General features: G+C 43.6%; 1 long non-coding RNA gene across 8 annotated transcripts in view; it reads right to left on the bottom strand.

Annotated features, from left to right (window-relative positions):
• Positions 1-17,121, bottom strand: part of LOC123063149 (uncharacterized) — a 32,045-nt gene extending 14,924 nt beyond the window's left edge. For 3 of the 8 annotated variants that reach the window (XR_006430139.1, XR_006430140.1, XR_006430133.1), the window contains exons 1-12: positions 16,897-17,121; positions 16,050-16,781; positions 15,795-15,948; positions 15,495-15,710; positions 15,160-15,409; positions 14,992-15,090; positions 14,588-14,893; positions 14,314-14,509; positions 14,144-14,242; positions 13,744-14,073; positions 13,515-13,658; positions 12,824-12,901 (exon numbers count right to left, since the gene is read on the bottom strand). This is a non-coding gene — a long non-coding RNA (uncharacterized lncRNA). Of the gene's footprint in view, positions 1-12,823; positions 12,902-13,514; positions 13,659-13,743; positions 14,243-14,313; positions 14,510-14,587; positions 14,894-14,991; positions 15,091-15,159; positions 15,410-15,494; positions 15,711-15,794; positions 15,949-16,049; positions 16,782-16,896 lie in introns of all 8 variants that reach the window. The other 5 variants (XR_006430136.1, XR_006430135.1, XR_006430132.1 and 2 more) reach the window with 5 other exon arrangements.
• Between the last annotated feature and the right edge of the window lie 4,929 nt (positions 17,122-22,050).

Raw genomic sequence — 22,050 nt, forward strand, 5'->3', positions numbered from 1 at the left:
ATCACATGGGACCAGTTTCAGTAGGCTTTTCGTACTGCCCATGTTTCAGCAGGAGCTATGGCCATGAAGAAGCGAGAGTTTCACAACTTGCACCAAGGAGGACAGACAGTTGGCTAGTATGTGGAGGACTTTAGTAAGCTAGCACGTTATGCCCCAGATGACGTTGCTACGGATGCAGCTAAGCAGGAGAAGTTTCTGGAAGGACTGAATGATGAGTTGAGCATGCAGTTGATGGTAGCAACCTTCAACAACTACTAGGAGTTGGTAGATCGTGCTCTTATGATTGAAGGGAAGCAGCAGCAAATCGAGAATCGCAAGAGGAAGTATGCACAAGGAAAGTATAGTTCAGGAGCTCAGCAGAAGCCACGATTTACCCCTAGGCCGGGAGGACATTTTCAGCATACCCATGGAGGAGGTAGTTCGCACAATCACAATGGCCCCAGGAATGGTAATGGGAATGGAGGAAGCAACGGCCAGAACCGCACCAACCCATCAACCCCAGCCAAGAAAGACCTGAGCCAAGTCACTTGCTTTAAGTGCCAGAAGACCGGACATTATGCCAATGAATGTCCTGAATCCCAGAATGGAAATGGCAATGGAAGCTCTGGGAAGAAGCCGAACCCTTTCAACAGGGGACAGGTGAACCACGTTAACGTGGAGGAGGTTGAAGAGCAGCCGGATGCAGTAATCGGTAAGTTTTTGGTTAAGTCATTTACTGCACTCGTTCTTTTCGATACTGGTGCATCGCATTCATACATATCAAGGGGATTTGTGGATAAGTATAAACTGCCAACCCAAGCCCTTAGGTCACCCATGTTAGTAACCTCGCCTGGAGCAGAACATATGGCTAGTCTATGGTGTGATCGGTTACCATTAAGGATTGGTAACTATGTTTTTCCCTCGGACCTAATAGTATTGGAATCCCAAGGATTGGATGTGATATTAGGCATGGATTGGTTATCAAAGTATGAAGGGAATATTGAATGTGCCAGTAAGTCAATTTCACTTACCACCCCAGAAGGGAGAAGAATCAAGTATGTATCCCGACATGTGCCAAAGAGGACTCAAGTAAATTGTTTAACCGGAGTAGTGCAGGAGGAAGTACCAGTAGTGAAGGATTTCCCCGAAGTATTTCCAGAAGAGTTGCCAGGCATGCCACCGGATAGAGATATTGAGTTTTTGATTGAGCTTTTGCCAGGCACAGGGCCAATATCAAAGAGACCATATAGGATGCCTGCAAAGGATTTGGTGGAAATTAAGAAGCAGATTAAGGAGTTACTGGATAAAGGATATATTCGCCCAAGTTCATCGCCTTGGGGATCGCCAGTACTTCTAGTGGAGAAGAAGGATGGATCGTTAAGGATGGTTGTCGATTATCGAGGATTGAATGAAGTAACCATCAAAAACAAGTACCCCCTACCGATGATCAATGATCTGTTTGATCGATTGCAAGGAGCTAAGGTATTTTCCAAGATCGATCTGCGATCAGGATACCACCAGTTGAAGATTCGGGAACAGGATATACCCAAGACGGCTTTTACCACCAGGTATGGGCTGTACGAGTATACCGTTATGTCATTTGGTCTGACTAACGCACCTGCATATTTTATGAACATGATGAACAAGGTGTTTATGGAGTTCTTGGATAAGTTCGTCGTAGTGTTCATTGATGATATCCTGGTTTACTCAAAGAATGAAGAGGAGCATAAGGAGCATTTGCGTTTGGTTCTTGGAAAGCTCAGAGAACATCAATTATATGCCAAATTTAGCAAATGTGAGTTTTGGTTGAAGGAAGTTGGATTTCTCGGACACGTTATATCCGGAGAAGGTATAGCAGTAGATCCCACTAAAGTTGATACCGTGACCAAGTGGGAAGCACCAACCACCGTGGGAGAGATCCGGAGTTTTCTTGGACTCGCAGGATACTACCGGAGGTTTATTGAGAATTTCTCAAAGATTGCGAAGCCTATGACTGAGTTGTTGAAGAAGGATACCAAGTTCATATGGACGGAGGAATGTGAGGCTAGTTTTCAGGAGTTGAAGAAACGTTTGGTTACCTCACCCGTGTTGATTTTACCGGACCAGACCAAGGATTATGAGGTGTATTGCGACGCTTCACGACGAGGACTTGGAGCAGTGCTTATGCAGGAAGGCAGAGTTGTTTCATATGCCTCACGACAGCTTAAGCCTCATGAGTTGAATTATGCCACGCATGATTTGGAGTTAGCAGCCGTAGTGCATGCATTGAAGACTTGGAGACATTTTCTGATTGGAAACCATTGCGAGGTGTACACGGATCACAAGAGTTTGAAGTATATTTTCACACAGAAGGAGTTGAACCTCAGACAAAGGAGATGGTTGGAGCTCATCAAGGATTATGATATGAAATTGCATTATCACCCCGGAAAGGCTAACGTAGTAGCTGACGCATTAAGCCGTAAGAGCCATGTCAACACCCTAATGACGGGAGATTTACCAGGGGAGTTAGCCGAAAATCTTCGAGAGCTATGTTTGGAAATAGTTCCAAGAGGCTATGTAGCAGCATTGGAGATTCAGTCTACTTTAATGGATAAGATCAGAGAAGCTCAAAGGACTGACAAGGAAATTGCTTCCATTAAGGAGAAAATGAACAAAGGAAAAGCTAAGGGATTTCGTGAGGATGAGCACGATACCTTATGGTTTGAAGACCGTGTCTATGTACCAAATGATCCGGAGATTAGGAAGCTAATTCTGCAAGAGGCCCATGACTCACCATACTCGATTCACCCAGGAAATACCAAGATGTATTTGGATTTGAAGGATATTTTCTGGTGGACCGGAATGAAGAAGGATATTGCGGAATATGTAGCAGTTTGTGATGTATGTCAGAGAGTGAAGGCAGAGCATCAGAAGCCAGCAGGATTGCTACAACCATTGCCGATACCCGAATGGAAGTGGGATAAGCTAGGCATGGATTTCATCACAGGATTGCCCAGAACACGTTCAGGCTATGACTCGATATGGGTTGTAGTCGATCGTTTGACAAAGGTAGCTCATTTCATTCCAGTGAAGACTACCTATACCAGTGCAAAGTTGGCAAAGATATACATGACCAGGATCGTATGTCTGCATGGAGTTCCAAGGAGCATTGTATCGGATAGAGGAACCCAGTTTACCTCAAAGTTCTGGAATCAGTTGCATGAGACTTTGGGAACCAGACTGGAGTTTAGCACAGCTTTCCACCCGCAGACAGATGGACAGACCGAGAGAGTAAATCAGATTTTGGAGGATATGCTAAGAGCTTGTGCGCTAGATTATGGATCTAGTTGGGATGAGAATTTGCCATATGCAGAGTTCTCTTACAACAACAGCTATCAATCCAGTTTGAAGATGGCCCCTTTCGAAGCCTTGTACGGAAGGAGGTGCAGGACCCCATTGTCCTGGGATGAAGTTGGAGATCGCCAGTTGTTTGGACCGGATCTGATAAAGGAGTCTGAACAGAAAGTGAAATTAATTCGCGACAGGCTGAAGGTAGCTCAATCCAGGCAGAAGAGTTATGCAGATTCTAAACGCAAGGAGACAGTTTACGAAGTCGGAGACCGAGTCTATCTTCGAGTATCACCACTTCGAGGAGTTAAGCGCTTTGGAGTTAAGGGAAAGTTAGCACCACGTTTTGTAGGCCCATACCAAGTTTTGGAGCGTATGGGAGAAGTTGCCTATAAGTTGGAATTGCCCGAAGGATTGTCAGGAGTTCACGACGTGTTCCATGTATCCCAGTTGAAGAAGTGCCACGCAGAGATGGCCGACATACCGCTGAGAGATACGGTACCACTGGAAGCAATTCAGTTGGACAGTGATTTAACCTATGAGGAGAAACCAGTTAAGATTCTAGAGTATGCCAGTCGAGTCACCCGCAACAAGGTTATCAAGTTTTGCAAGGTTCAGTGGAGCCACCACACGGAGGATGAAGCCACCTGGGAACGAGAGGAAGATTTGCTGAAGGACCACCCTCACCTATTTTCTAGCCAACCCGAATCTCGAGGGCGAGATTCTTCTTAAGGGGGGTAGGTTTGTAACATCCCAAATTTTCAATTTGGAATGTTATACACTAGATCATCATTGCATATCATATTTATTGCATTTTGGTTGATCCTAGAAATTTTTCGCAACTCAAGGACCGTAGGAGAGAGTTGGGGATTTCGTTATTTTCATATTTGAGTTGTCTCAAATTTTGAAAATAGGATCATTCGATTTTATTTATTTTATCTTCAATTATTTCTATTACAAAAATATGAGAGAGGGAATAAAATGACTTTCCCAAAATAAAGAAATATTGAGGATTTAATAAAAAATCAAATAAGATTTTATTTGGTTTTATTTGCTATTTTATTTGAATTTAGGAAAAAACACGTTTTTCAAAATTGCATTTAGGCCCCAAATAAATGTTCATCCTGTGCGGCTTGATTTTAGAAGCCGGGGAAAATTTATTTCGGGATTTTTGGAGTCCGTTTAGTAGTCCTTTTGTTTTTTTCCGAGCGTAAGTTTTAAAAAAAAAACGTCTGAACCGATCTACGGGCCGTGCTAGGCCCGGACTCCCCCGGACCCAGCCTTTATAAGCCGCTGGCCCACCCCGGGCTGAAACCCTAGCCGCCCCGCCTCGAACCCCGCGCCCGGCGCTGCCGCCCGCGCCCGGCGCCGCCCGCCGCCGCCCCGTCGGACCCCGCCGCCGCGCCCGACGCCGCCCGCCGCCGCCGCCCCGCCGGACCCCGCCGCCGCCGCCTCGCCCGAGCCGCCGCCGCCGTCCCGCCGCCCGAGGTTTACCTCGATCCCGCCGCCGGTTTTCTCGGAAAAACAGTTCGGTTTTCGTCGGTTTTTTGTTTCGTTTTTTCTTTAGATCGGTTTTTTTCCTGGTTTAGGATAATTAGCGAGCGTTCGTTCGTTCGTTCGTTCGTTTTAACGAACGCGTTCTTCGTTTAGATTCAGTTAACGAACGTTCGTTCGTTAAACTGTTCATCGTTTTTCTTTTTCTCAGATTTAATCCGTGATTTTCTGATCGCGATTTCTGATCCGATTTTCGTTTTAGTTTATCTTTTCGCTCGTTTATCGAAATCAGGCGATTCAAGCGCCTGGAGTTTCGTCTCGATACCCTCTTTCCGTTTAACCAACTTAAACAAGTTTTTGCTTCTGTAAAAATTGCCTTAGATCCAGAATAGTAAACGAAGCCTGTTTCTTTTGCCGTTTGTCTTTTGTTGCTTCGTTCGATTCGATTCTTTTTGCCAACCGGAGTTCTTAAGTTGAACTTTCTGGTTAAATCTCTTATTTGAGTTTTACCTGTGCATTGGTTGAGTACTAATTGTGTGCTTGTTTATTTGCGATAGAATACCCGGAGTGCGCCGCTTGTTACTTCGAATCGCTAGGTTTCCCGGATCATCAGCAAGGCAAGTAACACTTTGATCATACCTCCTACTACCCAGTTTTATTGCATTAGATCAATCCTTACACATTGCATGATTAGGATCTAATTAAATTGTGGGTTTGGGAAGTAGTTGAGGTAGTACCTATTACCTGTCTAATTATCAAACCTTTGGGAGTTACTTCTACGTTTGCTTATTATTGCTATGCTATGCTAGTAGACGTGGATTGGGTGAGTGTATCCATGACAGATGTGAGCTTTGTTAATTAATGGTTTACTTAAGGTGGCAACCTAAACACACATCTGGGTGGATTGAGGCACCTGGGTATTCCAGGATTGCCTGTTTTCTTTTGGACCGCCACCCAGGCTCAAAGGGATCATGAGATTATTCATGCTAGAAACTTCCGTGTGCAGCCACAAGCTATTATGGGCTCTAGCATAGTTGACTAAGTCGTGCGAACTCTTACAGTGGTAGACTAGCAGATGTAGGGGATGTAGGTGGTACGGTCTACCCATCGTAAGGTGCTAGCGCTTCTGAAAGACTATGTCTCGGTCATCCGTTTCTCAAACACCGTGTAGTGCGAGAAACCAAACGGAGGCGATCGAGTCTTGTGGGGAAAAGTGCGCAAACCTCTGCAGAGTGTATAAACTAATCATGGTTAGCCGTGTCCCCGGTTATGGACATCTTGAGTATCTAGTACCTGGATTATCATGTGAATCTCAACATGTTACTCTAAAGATTAATTTTGTTGGGTTTGTTTAATGATGATGTTTAATTGGGATTGAGAATGCTGTCAACCATTCTCAATGTTTAACAACCACCATAATAGTTAAATAAATTTATTCCTTTGCAGTAGGGAAAAATTGGCTTTACGCAAAACTGTAACCATAGAGCTTTCCACCAGCCAAATATGCATATAGTATAGCTGTTTCATTCCATTATTCTCTATGTGTTACATTGCCAGTATATTCCATGTGCTGACCCGTTTTCGGGCTGCAACGTTAATGTTGGAGACTTTTCAGACAACGATTAAGGAGTTTTAGGTCATGGTTCTATACTCAATGATGCCGTTGGAGTTGATGGACTCACTTATCTTCCAAGCCTTCCGCTGTTATCGTTATTAGATGGCCTTAAGCCATTTTTATTGTATTAAGTTATCTTTGGAGACACTCGATGTAATAAGTGTGTGATTGCTACTCTGCTATAAATCCTTCAAGTACTGTGTGGTGTCAGCATTACTGATCCAGGGATGACACCGGAGCACAGAGATTGGACCGTTTGAGGTCTGGTCGCTACAAATAGCTTGACGTCGTGGCCAATGACAAACAGGTTAGGCCAGTGCTGGGGTTGGGTACTAAGGAAGTAGCTGGAGCAACAAAAGGGATGTTAGTCGCGAGTCTGACTGGGTCTAATCTGCAAGGTATATGTATTTGATGTAAACTAATTTCTAATAATGTATTGTTTGAAGGTTGGATGTAACGAAGGATGGGGTGAGGTTGATACTGATGGCAAGGTTGTCACTAAAAAACCTGGTTGCGAGCTATGTACTACTGAAGATGATGCAGTCTCTGGAAGTCCAAAAGGACAAAATGTTGCCTGTTATGAAAGTGAAGATGAGATTGACAACATCTGGAGCAAGAAGATTAAGACCGAGCCAAATGTTTAACTTGCGTGCAATGTATTAGTAGGAAGTGTTACGTTCCTGTCGTTTCAGTTTGTGTATCAGTTTGAATTAATGAGAAAATTTGAAAAAAGTACCTGCAGTTATTTTTAATACTTGTTCGGGAATGGACTGGGCTTGTATGGGTGTCGGTGGCCGGCATGCAGTAACTGGAGCGTATCTATAAAGATACGATACAGAGGTTTCTGAAAGCATCCCTACATGTAAGAGGTGGTGAGGCATGCATGTACAGTACACATGCTGGCGTGGAGTTGATATGAGCCTTGAGTAAGCCTCTCCACACTTGCCAGCTAACCTATGCAGGGGTGAATGCTCCACATTTAGTTATTGGCGTGCACCGGGCTAGAGGCGTGTTTGTACCCACAGGGTAGTGCCAAAGAGAGCTGTAGTAGAGAGAAAGAGATGATGATCTGCATACTATTGATGGTGAGTTGACATGTTGGAAATAAAAAAACCATTTTTACTTGGAAAAAACGCAATGTGAAGCCGGTCCACATTAATACAAAGGTGGCAATTGGGTGGTAGATGAGGGGGGGGGGGGGTGTTAATTCATCTGTGTCACTCTGCTCTCCTCGGCTCTCCTCTAGCTCGTCTCCTATGAAATATGCTGTGAACCAGAGAGAGAGAGAGCAAACCGTGAAGAACAGACGGTCCGTCCATGGAAGTAGAAGACCTAGAGGTAATATCCAATAGATTAAACTTTTAGTAACAATTTTCTGGCTCTGGTTCTATTTGGATTAGGTTCTATCTATACCTAGAAAGCTCTTTGACCGGGCTGGGCCTATGGACTGGTTCCTATAGGTGTTGGTCAAAGCTTTGTTTTATCTTTTAATGGATCTGGGTCTTTGTTTTTCTTCTAGTTGCTGGTTCATATGGTTTGCGTGCTGGATGTACTGGTGGAGTTTGATTTGGTGCTGGTACCTGAACCTAATATGGTGGACTTGAGTATTAAGTTCCTAGGTGTATATGCACTTGGATTCCTCCCAAGTCGACATTTTTGGTTTCTGTACTAGTTGCTTTCGCAAATAAAAATGGGAGATTTCTTCTTTTTGCTTGTACTTTATTTCCATAGATGGTTGGGGGAGGGGGGATGATGTGATTTGATTCAATCTATCATGTACAGTAACTGAAAACTTGGTACTATATTGACTATGAACTTTATTGCAGATGTCATCAGAAAGACGGATTGGTAGTAGTAGTAGGGTGCCTAAGCATAGGTTCTTGTCTGATTGGGAAACTGGATCTAGCAGCATATGTCTAGTTGCAGAGGTTTCTCCTACAAGGAGGTATGAAGATCTAGGGGTGGTTCCAGACTGGAAAATTAACACTTGCTTCACTCCTAAAGTTCTGAAAGTTGCAATGCATGGTTGGGGGGAAGACAAGAAGGCAGCAGGCAGATCTATGGGGCTCGCTGGTGTTCTTGTCATTGATACGTTTCCAAAGAAACATAAAGAGCAGGCCATGCAGCTACTGATGAGTGTGATCCCTGAGCAATCATGTTTATCATTGGACACTTTAGGACTGAGAACAGTTGTTTTGAATGCAGATGTGTGTTGTAGGATACTTGGAACCAGGAAAGGTGGTTCGAATGAAATACAAGGGTGCTCAGAGCCTGCTGAAGTAGATGATATAAAGGCAGTTAGGAGGCTTCTGAAACTTCCTGAAACATCTGTACCAATAAAAGTGGATGAACTTGTAAAGATTCTGATTAAGGAACATACATCAAGAATGGATGCAGAAGAAAGAATCGGGTTTCAGAGGGCGTTTGCAATGCTATACGTGACAACATTTGTAAGTCCTAGGGAACACCTAAATCAAGCTACTCATTCTGCTTGCCAATTGGTGTTGGAGCATGAAGATTTGACAGATTTGAACTGGGGCAAGTACACTGTTGATGAAATACTTGTTGGTGCGACTAAAGCCAGGGCAAGACAATACATGAAAACATCGTGAGTATATGGTTGCCTATTAGTACTCATGGTGAGATTAGCTTATTCCTTATATATTTGAACCAACCAGAATTGCTAGACATTGCATACATTAATGTTTTTTGGTCTGAATGCAGCTATTGTTCTTCGACTCAGTCAACGTAGGTTTCATAAAACTTAATGACCAAGCGAAGCCATGGATCAAATACTACAATGCTAGCTTGCTAGAAGCACTTGTCAATTATAATAGTTCAAAGGTGGATGGTGTAACAACATATGGAACGTTGAAGGTATTTTGAAAATGGGTGATAACTTATATGTAATTGGGATTATGCTATCGTTGTAAAAAAAATGTTTAAAATAGGTGTATATACAACTTAGTCGAGCAATATAGACCTAGATATAGACTCGGCAAAGATTTAAAGTTCCCGTGGAAAGAATGGCTTTGATTTTGACAAGTATATAAGTTCTGTGCAACAGAATACAAATCGGTATACTGCACGACATTGAATAAAAAAGACTTCCTATTGTGATACAATAAAGAAATCTGATTAATTTGGATGATAGAACAACAATTATTCTTTTGTTTATTTCCTTAAAAGTATATTGCTTCCTTTGTAAGAAAATAACACAAAATATGTGGGGTTGCAATTCGTAGGAACTATATTATTCCAGGGGTATATTAACATGTATAAATCCTATTATACAATGTCTAACTGTGAAACTATTTTGTATTCAGCCTAAGAAAAGCATGCCAGACTTCAATTACGAAGGAGAGGCTGATATTCTGGAAATGACAAAAAATGTAAGTAATAAAATAATTGTCTTGAAATAGAATAACGCTAAGTAGAAATGGTCTGATTTTGATGTTTACATCTGTCAGGCGATGCCATTGTTCACTGCACATGCGGAAAGAATGACATTGGAGGGTACAAACCATAGCATGAATTTACACAATATGTTAGTGGCAGCAGGAGGGGCTAACACAAATATGGCCAGGATGATTATGGAAAATTAGTTACATAATGAGAAGAGTAGGGTTGTTGAAGATTTCAGAAAGTTGTTTGAGTGCATCATAAACATCAGACTGGAGAACAAGAAAAATAACATTACTTATTTGAGGGGCAGTGGAAATATGTTGATTGAAGGTAAATAAAAAAATAGAATTACAGCTGCATTAAAACGGACATAAGTAAGTTGCAGAGTGTTTGACAGGTTTGAAGACAGAAATCATGCAGTTATTGAAAGGGATAGGTGCTTCAAAAGACAACAGTGTGGCAGGTATGAAAAACTGCTTTCAACAATTTGTTTACGCAACAACTAATGTATAGGGGGATTATTAGAGGGGTTTTAATTCCTACATCGAAAAAGTGTTGAGATAAATGATAAAACATAGTTTTGTGTTCTGGGACAACATGAATAATTTAACATTCAAACTTATTCATTTTATTTTATTCTATGGCGGAAAGAGTCTGCTACTTTTCTGAAGGAAAGTAAAGGGAAGGAGAAAGTGGATGATGGCACTGGGAAAAGCTTACTTGGTAAGTTATGTGATGATGATAGACAGATGAGTGGAATGTAATTCCATTCAAAAGTTGATGGGTGCAACTGAATTAATTTGAAATACATTGGGGGCGACAAGGGTGGTTTTTCCAATTATTGCATGGGACCTCTAAAAAAATTACCCAGTAACAAGTTGGGACTGGATGAGTGGTATGAAAGAAAAGGGGTATTTGTTCCAATGTCTGTGTTTGCGCAAGCATATTTAACACAAAGAATAAATGGTAAATGTTTGCTAAACCAACACTTGTAGTTTATATGGTAGCACTATGAATTATGCTTCATATATATAATGTACTGACATCTGAATGCAACAGCTGATATACCAGATTTGAACATCCCAACATATGATGAAGGACAGTTTGTAGCCCAGACAAATGAGGTGGCGCTTAATCAGAAGAAAAGGCAGGCTTCTGATATGACTAGAGTGGAGGAAATAGTTTTCGAGCCAGCGAAAAGGAAATGTGTATATGTGAGACAACGTAGGAAGAAAGTTGTTTTTGCAATCTCTCCTTTTGCACTAGGGCAATGCTACGAGGAGATAAGGCACGCAGTGGCAAACGTGGGGTTGAGGAACATGAAGCAATCATTCCTGGGAACGCGTCCTCGGTAAGCTTTCAGGAACTAAGTTTGATTATGTAACATGTATTAGAAATTTGCGTGGGAGTTTGACTGACACTGGTGAAAACTATGGTTGTAGCACTTGGTTCAAGCATGAGGAGCCTGATTTGCTGGAGATGACTGGGGATAAATTTGTAGATCGGTTTACTAGTCCATGTGGACTGACTTATAGAGGATTTGCTGTGGTGATTAGGATGATGTGGATGGTTGAGCTGACTTGGATGACACCTGCACAACGAAACCGTTGGAGGCACATCTTGCTACCTCTTTGGGCGGTGAGTTATTAAAAACTATGGGGCAAAACAAATTAGGAAGAGACGATTCCTTGCTAATAATGACAATTTCATATCTGTTTAGGAGCTTGTGGTGTATGATAAAAATTATCTTGCGCATTCAAAGGTGAAAGAAATGTTCACAAGTGAGGTTTGGGGGTATGATCTGCCGTGCTGCAGGATGGTAAGTAAATTGTTTGTACTTGCAATCCAAAGTTTGTAGTCGTAAGATTTGTTTTGATATGAAGTAAGTTGTGTGACCGGTTATTTCAGATAATAGCGCCTATAAGAGACAAAGAACAATAACTGGACATTGTATGCTATTGACATGAGCGAATGCATTGTGCATGTCCTTGATCCAAGGAGTTCATGCATTGGAGAGGAACAACTGCTGGAAAACACAGTGGCATTTGTGACAAGCTGATTACTGGATTAGCGAAGTGTGCAAGAGAGTTCTATAAGGGCTGGGAAGTGGTCCCCGAGAAGTTAACATACACCCGAAACTTCATGGGCCAGCCAGCATGTAAGTTAATTGTTTACTACTATTTTGTTATGCTTATATGAAAACTTTCTGGTTAATAACAACTAGTTTCGTTTACGCAGTGAAAAATCTGCGTTCGACATGGTGCACCATTTCACATACTTCGACGGGAAATCACTAGTGAAAGGGAGATCAAAAGCAAGTTCTTCCCCTACTTGCCTGTCTTTCAAAAAAATATTTTTTTAGATATGGTTGTTATATCATATTTATAATAATTCCGGCTAGAAATTTAATATATCTAATGTTTACTTCTTGTAGGAGTTGAATAAACAACTGAAGGCCAATGACCTGCAGATGGTTCTAGGAATGAAAGGGAACAAAGGATACCCGCCAAAAGGCGTCCTTGCGCCTGAAGTCTAGATTCCAATGGATTAGAGGAACAAGTATGTAGAAGTGATATGTGTGTATTATTTTGCGTTTGAATATGTATCAGGCTTCATCATGGTACTGAAATATGCTGACATGTGGACAAACTGCAACATGTAGACATGGCTGCATATATGGAGTGCTTATCTGCGAGCTAAGAAAAATTGAGTTGTACCATCTAAGGATGGGGGGTTTTGTTTGTTGGTATGCTTCAGAAATCTAATATTTAACATGTTGCCCCTTGGGGCACGCAAAGTGTTTTATGGTAAGCATTCTTGAACAGAAAATAGTCAATTTTTGAGAGTAAATGAATGAGGAAAAAATGAAGCAATATTGCCAGAAATTTGTTAAATCGTGGACTGGCAATAGTAAGAATTTTGCAAAGACATGAACTGAATAGTACATATATTATTCTGATAATAAACATGATTGACATCTAGGGATAAAGTTAGGGGACTCACAAGGGGCTGGAGGGGGTCTGCAAATCTTAGCAATCTTGAACCGATGGGCAGATCACTAGGCATCTTGGATGAGGAGGCCTGCGATGCAATAGGGGGATTCGTTTAGGAAGGGGAAGATGAGGCTGCTAAGTAACTGTTGTATATTGCAGGGGACAGGGGAAGGGGAGAAGAAATGAAGATCTGAGAGGAGAGGAGAAGTGAGGAGAAGTGCGCAATGCCAGATCTGTAAGGCCGAAGTGGTGGGATGACTAGGGGGTAGGTGGTTTGAGTGGCTGGGAGTAGTAGCATGGTGAGTGAGGTGAGGCTTTGGTGTTGGCTGCTGATTGGTAGAACCAACTTTAGGTGCTATGGTGGGGCAAACAAGGGTGGTTTGCTGCTCGGGGATCTGAAAGGAACTGGTGGAGAGACTTAAGAATAATGTTACAGGGTTAAGTGGTAAAATTGATATTTCGTCACTGGAAAACTTAAATTATTCTAGCTTTGTGGCAGCCTACTAACATCTGTAGGAAAAAGATACATACAATTAGGAGATAACAAATAAGGCATATTGTGAAGATGGGAATAAATACTTGAACAATACTAATAAATCCTTAAAACAGGGGGTAGATTCGAATATCCGTTACATGGTTCGGTAAATATAGTGCTGGAAGATAAAATTAAGATGAAATTTGGATATAGTTAACGTGCGTACATCACGGAATACTTGTTCAAAGAACTATTCTTCCTTATACTATCCATGCAAGATTGTTTTGAGCGTTGCTCGGAGGCTGGCGAGGTTGCCATCTAACTGCAGTAACTCGGCCACCATGAGTTTCTTCTCATGAACAAGTGTTTCCTGAGTTTTGCAATGAGACAGGGGGGATGTGAGCATGATGCTGAAGATATAAATGTATAAAATATAGTAGAGGGAGTTGACTTACATTGTTTAGCTTTGTAGCAAGACCGATGCCGTTGAAGTAACGAGCCATGTGAATCATACAGTCGCCACTCTCATTGCGGTCAAACAATGTGGCGGAAAGAAACTGGAAGTTTTTCTTCCAATTAGCTGATTCAACATGCCATGATTTGAAAAACTTGTTCAAACAGGTGAAGAGGGCATTGTGAAGGTTGTCAGCAATAATTACATGGCTGGCTTTTTGGGCAGTGTAAGAACATGCATCAGCCAGTGGATCGCACATGTGGATGATCTTCCTCTTCATGTCCCAACAATACACACTCCATCCATACTGAAGGTAGGCTGGGATAATGAACTTAAAAATGAAAATGTTAATAATTTTTCTTCCTATGCAGAAGTGGAACGTTTTAAGATGAGATATTTACTAGGCGCGTGTTCGGGAGTTGTTGGCTTATATTTTGTGGGATGAATTGTTTCTGAATAGATACCATGTCCCATACATTATCTCCAGCGAGTACAACTGTCTTTAGCAATAAAAAAATTGGTTATTTAGAATTGAGATTTTGAAGTGAAAAGAACAATAAGTATGTCATACCGAGAAATCAACTTCGATGTAACAACGCCATTTGGGGGTGGATCCAGGGTATAGCGAATGGTTATCAATCTGATTCAAACGGCGAAATATGAGACAACAAGCTTCGTGATCAAGAAGCTTGCATCCATACAACTGGTCAACGATAGTGTTACCAGTAAGAGAGCAATAATGGGGACTGGCATGTGTAATCCACGGGCTGTGACAAAAGAAATAGGATCAGGACAACTGAAATAAACGACAAATTATTGAAACAAAAATAAGGGATATGTCATACCAGCTAAGTTCACTTGCTGGGTAGTTTCCAAGATATGAGTCAATAGCGATTAGAACGTCAGTTGGTGGATGAATGTGTAATCTACCATCAGTCCAATGAGAACCAGCATAAGAGGTGTGCAAGGTAGATATGGGGGTGGGCTTGAATGGTGAGATCTAAGCAAATAGGACAACATCTTCAGGGGGTCTATCTCATCGGTGAACATGAGGATGCCGCCTATTAGGCTGTCAGCCCAACATTTTGACTCTTCAGGTTGTGGTTGCAATTTTGAGTTCTTGGGGGTAACATCGTCATCGGCGTCATATGCTGGAAGCATAACATGGAGAGGGGAGGTTAAAAAATAATAAAATAGTGACGAATTAATGCATACCACTGGATGACAACGAACAAAATTAGTGACTTACAATTTATCTTGCTTTTCTTGTGTGAGGGTGTGACCTCGTTGATAATGTGAGACAAAGTGGCAACCTTATGTTTATCCTTTGGTGCTGCGAAGGTGGCACCTAACATGGAAGAAGGTGTGTTAACATGTGAAACTTGTGATCACTAATGTTTTTTAGTATAATAGGTACCTTCAGACTTAGACTGTTGCTTGGAATGACAGTACAAATTAGATATAAGAGGGGTTTCAGCTGGCTGCAGTTCTTGTGCAATGCATGTTGTACCACGGAGCGTGCAACAGAGGCAACTTTTAGATAAGGTGGACACAAGGATGTGAAGAAATCGAGTGTTCTCTTCATGAACGGATCGCTTCAATTCATTGCAGGCTTTAAAGGAAACAACGTTGTGCTGATTGAGGAGTATGCACAGCTCAGAATGTGCCTGTAAATAAACTTGAATTATATAGGTAGTGGGAATACATTTGTGGTGGTGCGGAGTGGTTTAAAAAACAATGCTAGATGTTTACCAATTGTGGGTAGTTAGACTTGAGGATGCTGCTGAATTTCGAAGGCGTAGGGATGTTAGTCAAGAATGAAGAAGTTCCAGCAAAACCAGGTTGAGGGCTATCTGTAACGGTCGTTTTTTTGGGCGGAATAACTGGTTTCTTTGATGAGGAGGTATTTGCATCAGTCTTTGAATCCCAAACGGAGCGTATGTAGCATATCTGAGAATGGTGACGGATCTGAAAAAAAAGGGAATTAGTGCAGTGCAGTCATTTATCATCGGCTTCAAATGAATGGATTGGCAAATTACTACATAATAATACCTGGCCCAGGAAGAAGTCAGGGGGGCCCAGGGCCAATTTTAGTGCACTGGATGATCATCTTCCCGATTCTTGATTCGTCGAAACAGGATATTCGTGGGTATGAATTGTGAGGGAGGTTTAGCATGCCAAGGTCTAGGTTGTCGAGATAGAAAATCTGCAATTCCATTGAGTTTTAAATTATGGTTGTTTGGAGGAAGCAAAGAAGAATCTTCTATGTATCGCAGAAAACAAAATATGCTTGATAGTAGTGAATACCTGGAAAAAAGATGGCATCCCATCAAGTGAGTAACAGGTCTATTATTTTGAATGTCTTGCTTTACTTTCCAGCAAGCCGCCAGTAAATCAGCAAACACATAATCACACAAGTTGAAGTCCATAATTTTATCCGTGTTTGCAATAGTTTACTAGTAATCAATGATGGCATGATCATGTTTACTGGACGGTGTCAGGATGTGGCCCATGTAAAACATCACGAAAGCCATCTCGAAACAGTCAATCTCTAAATTACTGGAAGTTGATTCATTCAGATCTTTCATTATAACCATTTCAACACATTTCAGCACTTGATTCCCTTTGTCAGGCATACCCAACACGGATCTAAAAAACTGAACTGAACTTTCGGTTTTTTGATATTCAAGGTTGTGTATGTCTAGCTTGCCACATGGGATACCGAAAACTTTGTGTATATCCCCTAGCCAGAACCTAATAGATCTGTCATGAGATAGTTTGATGCATCTGTTTGGCCCATCTACCATTCTCATGAGCCATGTGCTAAATTTCAAATTGAGCTTAGAAATAGCGGGTAGTGGCAACATGCCACCATAACCAATTTCCACTACAAGTCTGCGGTTAAAATCGTTGAATGTATATATAATTGAACAAAAAATTTGAACTGAAGTCCTGGAACTTGGGGTCGGGCAAGCGGGGTCCAAGGAGGAAAGGTCGAGGCCTGGGTGATCCCCATCTTCATCGGGTCCATGAAGGCTGCTGTGAGGGTGAATAAAAAAGAGCACACAATCTTAGAAGCCAGACGGTGTGATAGGGGGAGAGGCACAAAGAAGGAGGGAAGATGGGAGGGGAATAATGGAGATGGGGAGCTGACCTGACGTGCGGACGGCTCGTAGCAGGAGAGGGCAAGCAGGTGATGAACATGTCAGATGCCGAGAATATGGGGCGGCGATAAGAGGGGTAGCGTGGGTGAGCAGAGTTTGATGGATCTAGGGTTCTTACTAGAACAGTATGGTGCAGTGCTGCTTCGGATGGAGGCTCTGTTTTGTTCTGCTCGGTTGGTAAGTGGTGAGAGGATGAGAAGAGGAAGATGGATCTAGAGAGGTACTAGCTGTCTCTCCTATCGTCATGAGCATTACCTGATGTCTACATAAATGTCAGGACCCCGATTCCAAGTCACATCGATCTAGCCGGTAACACCTCATATCACTTTGCGGCCTCACGCACGGTATTTCCACGGGTGTCGGCTTACCATGGCCCGGGACCGTTTGCGCCTTTTGGCTCACGTATATGATAGTGTCGCTAGCATCCATATGACAGAGACCCCGGGCCGCCATGACTAGTCGTGAACCCAAAGTGGCACTAACTTATGGGGACAGGCATACATGAATCAACATCGAGCATGTCGGTCAGCAGCATGTGAATCCGGGCTGTAGCACTGGGCTAACAGGACTTCGGTGAACCGGGCTGTAGCAGGCTAGGCAGGACTCCGAATGTCATCGCGTGAAATTTCCCCGAAGGGACAGAAACAGGAACGAAATGAATCACATGCCGGCCAGTCAAGTGTTCCGGAGCAGTAGTGCTGGGCTAGCAGGACTCCGGTGAACCGGGCTGTAGTGGACTACTATGGCTCATGGAAGCACAAGACTACATTTCCCCATAAGAGAGGCTACCAGGGATAAACACCTAGGTTGTCGGATCCCACACATACCAAGCATTTCAATCATACACACAATATGCTCAATATGTGCAATACAACATGGCATCACAACAAGACTCTACGACTCAGAGTATTTATTCATTAGGCTCCGTGGAGCGAGATATTACAAACATGGGTCTCATGACCCAACAATCATAGAATACAATCAAAGCACATGCGGAAGCTTAACATGTCTGAGTACAGACATCTATAAATGAAAAAGGCTGAGAAGCCTGACTATCTACCAGATCCTGCTGAGGGCACAAGATCGTAGCTGAGGTATCAAGCTAAACGTCGAAGTCCACATGGAACTACTAGCGAGACCGACGTCTCTCTACAAAACATAAAATAGGCAAACGTGAGTACAAATGTACCCAGCAAGACTTACATCAGAACTATCTACATATGCATCGGTATTAACAAAGGGGTGGTGGAGTTTAACTGCAGCAAGCCATCTTTGACTCGGCGGCTATCCTGAACTACGACTGCAAGTAACTCTTTTGAGGTGGCGCACACGAGTCCACATATTCACCACACCATTACACCACTATGGATCCGCTCCCGTCTCCCTACGAGAACGCCATCCATAGCACTCACGCTTATCTTGCGCATTTTAGAGTATCCACTTTCACTTGTCTATGAACTATGCAAGGGGTCCAAGTTTCCATATCCGAGGAATCCGGCTATTCGAATAGATAATGATAACCCTGCAGGGGTGTACTTCTTCACACACGCTCTCACCACTTACCGCCCTGTACACGTCATGTACCTCAACAACCTTCAAGCGGAAGCCGGGCGAGGGAGTCGGCCACGACCCGACTAACCAACAAGTCTCTAGTCCAGGTTTATCGCCTATTCGGGTTCCATCCGCAAGGAGATCCGGCCGGGGTGTCGCTCACGGCCCCAAACGATGTGCGCAGGGTTCCCAAGCCCACCATCCGGGTGCCACTTGGTACACCGTGCCACTGTGCCTAGTCTGTCCCAAGCCCACCTGTACCGGGTGCCACTTGTTAGACTACTAACACTACCTACAAACACCAGAAACTAGTTGCAACTCCTGGGCAGAGATCGAGTTGATTAATAAGCCAAGAGGGGCCGAGTTACCGCAACCCAATGTGTGGTAGTAACTGTTCATGGATCACAAACACAGAACTCAGTTCCTGAGAACGGCTGCAATGAGACAACCCACCATGTACTCCTACATGGCCTCTCACCGCTACCTTTACCAAATCGTGTTCACACACTTAGCTCTCAACGGTAGGACATGTTCACCACGTTCCAATTCATTCCCGATGAATCGGACTTGATTCAACTCTAAGCAGTAGCAAGCATGACAAACAAGCATGAATGAGTAGGCACATCAGGGCTCAAACAACTCCTACTCATACTAGTGGGTTTCATCTATTTACTGTGGCAATGACAGGTCATGCAGAGGAAAGGGGTTCAACTACCGCAGCATGTAACAGTTGAATCGTTGTTGTTCTAATGCAGTAAAAGAGAGCAAGAGCGAGAGAGTGAGATTGTATCGGAATGAACAAGGGGGTTTTTGCTTGCCTGGCACTCCTGAAGATAGTATAGTTCTTCATCGGTGTCATCGAATTCATCGCTGGATCAACGTCTACTTAGGGGGGACAAACACCGGCAACTGAGAAAGAACACAATCGACACATGATGATATGCAACAATACGATGCATGCTATGACATGGCAATATGAATGTGTTTTGGGCTAATGCAAGCTAGAACATATTGAAATGGGTCCATTTGAACCAAAGATTCAAATGCAAACCCATTTTATGAAGTCATATTAGTGCATTAACTTGTTTCACCTAAAAAGCAAGTCTAAACTGTTCTAACATGCATGAAACTAGTACAGATGGAAAGATTGGATTTTTCTGATCATTTTTCATATATAATTTATCTTATTTGGAGTTATAGATAATTTTCTATGATTTTTAGAAGTTTTGGGCATTTTCTAGAATTTCCTGAATAAACTTAAATCTAGAAAATGATTTATAGCGTCAGCATGATGGCTGCACGATGTCAGCAGGTCAACAATGCCAATCCAGGTCAAACCTGACGGCTGGGACCCACACGTCAGTGTCTCAAGGCTACTTTGGGTGGATGATGGGTTGGCCCGGTCAACACTGACTAGGCCATGGTCAGAGCTGACACGTGGGGTCCACGGCATTAGCACTAATCTAACAGAAAAATTAGACTAACCTAATTAGGCTCAGGGGCCCACATGGCAGTGGCTCAAGGGGGTGTTTAGAGTGGTCATTAGCAGTTAATGAGACTGCCACGGCAGCATCGCCGGAGCTCAACACTGGCGACCTGGGAACGCGGCGGTGATGATCGAGACGGCGGCTCCGATGACCAAATCGATGGCCGAGCCCGTCTACGAGGAGCTGGGGCTCGTGCACATCCAACGGTGGCAGGAGGAGGGCACGAGGTGGCCGGAGTTGACGACGGTGAGCACTTGGGCGGCGGCCGGAGATCGGGCGTCGACGGAAACGACGCTACAGCGAACGGCAGGTGCAGTGGGTGGCGGTTTTGGGCTTTTGGCATCACGCTGAGCATGGTGGTATGCTCAGACGCGACGTGCGTGAGCTCTAGCCACAGCGGCAACACGGCCGGTGGCGACGGGCTCTCGGGATCGACAAAGGCGACGGCTGCACGGTGAAATCGAGCACGGGGAGAGAGAGGGGAGGCGTAGGAGCTCATAGTGGAGAGGAAGAGGTGGTCAGTGAGCTCGGAGGCGACCGGAGTTCAACGAATCGGGCAACGGCGACCGGCGGGTCCGAGGTAGGTGACGAGCTCGAAGGCGTCCGGGCTCGTGGGACTGGGCGTAGAGGTGCGCTGCAGCGAGGCGGTGCTCGTGGGCTAGCTGGCTTGGCGTGGGGAGGTCGGTGGCCACAACGAACGGCGACGGTGGCGATGGCTCCGTTCGGTGGTGCTGCGGGAGAGAGTAGAGGAGGGGGAGGGGCTCCAGGGAGAGAGCGAGGGGGTCGAGAGGGAGTGCGTGGCATCGCGGAGGGAGTCCAGGGTGACGAGGGGGCAGCCAGGCAGGCAGCTGTCGGCGTGGCACGCCACGGCGCCGTGGCTGTCTTCTCCTCTGCCTCTGGCAGGAGGAAGAAGACGCCCCTGCCCTCAGTGGGCCGGCCAGATGGCTGGGCTGCCAGGTGGGCCGGGCCTGCAGGTAACACAGGTAGTCTCTCTTGCTCTCTCTCTCTCTCTCTCTCTCTCTCTCTCTCTCTCTCTCTCTTATTTCTGTTTTTTCTATTTTCTGCTGTTGTTTTTGATTTAGTAAAAATACTAAACCACTTGGTAAAATCCTGAAAATAATTTTAGGCACCTTTGAAATATTTCCCAACAGCCCTCAAGTACTTTCAGGATTATTTGGACAATTAAAAATATTTATAAGATTTAAATGTCCAAATTCAAATACTTATGGATTAATTCAAAAATCCAAAGTGTCCTAGAAAAATGTGCACCATTTTTGGCAGAGGTTCTAGACCAATCCAAAGATGATGAACATTTTTGGGAAGGCATTTTGGGTTCATTGAAAATATTTTTATTTGAACCTAGTTGAATTCTTTCTGATGCTTGGTCAATCCCTATTTCAACTTAAATATAATTTAAACATGATGCAACAAGATGCAAAACACCAGGCAGTACCATAAGCTAGGGATGTGACAGCTCACCCCCACTAAACAAGAATCTCGTCCCGAGATTCAAGACGTGAGGTAAGAAGATAGAGGGGATACAAAGCTAGCATGATCTTCAAGATCCATGTGCCCTCATCGAAGATGTTGATTCGTTCTACCACATGATCTTGACGTCTTGTCCTTCGAGATCTTTGTCCAACACGACACGAAGGAGAAAGGGAAACTCTAGAAGGATCGATCTTCTCGAAGATCGAACAACTCAGGATCAACTCACGGAATGAGACGTAGGAATATCTCTTGAGCTAAGACACGAGACACTCATCGGGGTGATAGGAAATAGAAGGTGGTGGCTCGATTTGGTAGGAAACAATTCCACGCTTAAATAGATGGTGAGGGGGTTTCAAGGTAGCAAGGAGTTAAGTTGCCCATGATACCATAACGAGACATCTTAGGGGAGATGACTCATAGAGTTATTCCCTTAAGTGGCAAAAAGAATTACTTTTGATACGGAGATCATTGAAACTCTCTATACCAGCCTAAGGCAATTCACCAACAATCGTTTGGTGAAGTTCAGAGGAATGGCATACCTGGACTAGAATGGATGATGTGGACTACCTTGTTGAAGACAACGCAATGGATGGTTTTTGCTTATCATTAGAAATG

Source organism: Triticum aestivum, chromosome 3A (genome assembly GCF_018294505.1).
Source record: "Triticum aestivum cultivar Chinese Spring chromosome 3A, IWGSC CS RefSeq v2.1, whole genome shotgun sequence".
In the NCBI taxonomy this organism is placed as follows: Eukaryota; Viridiplantae; Streptophyta; class Magnoliopsida; order Poales; family Poaceae; genus Triticum; species Triticum aestivum.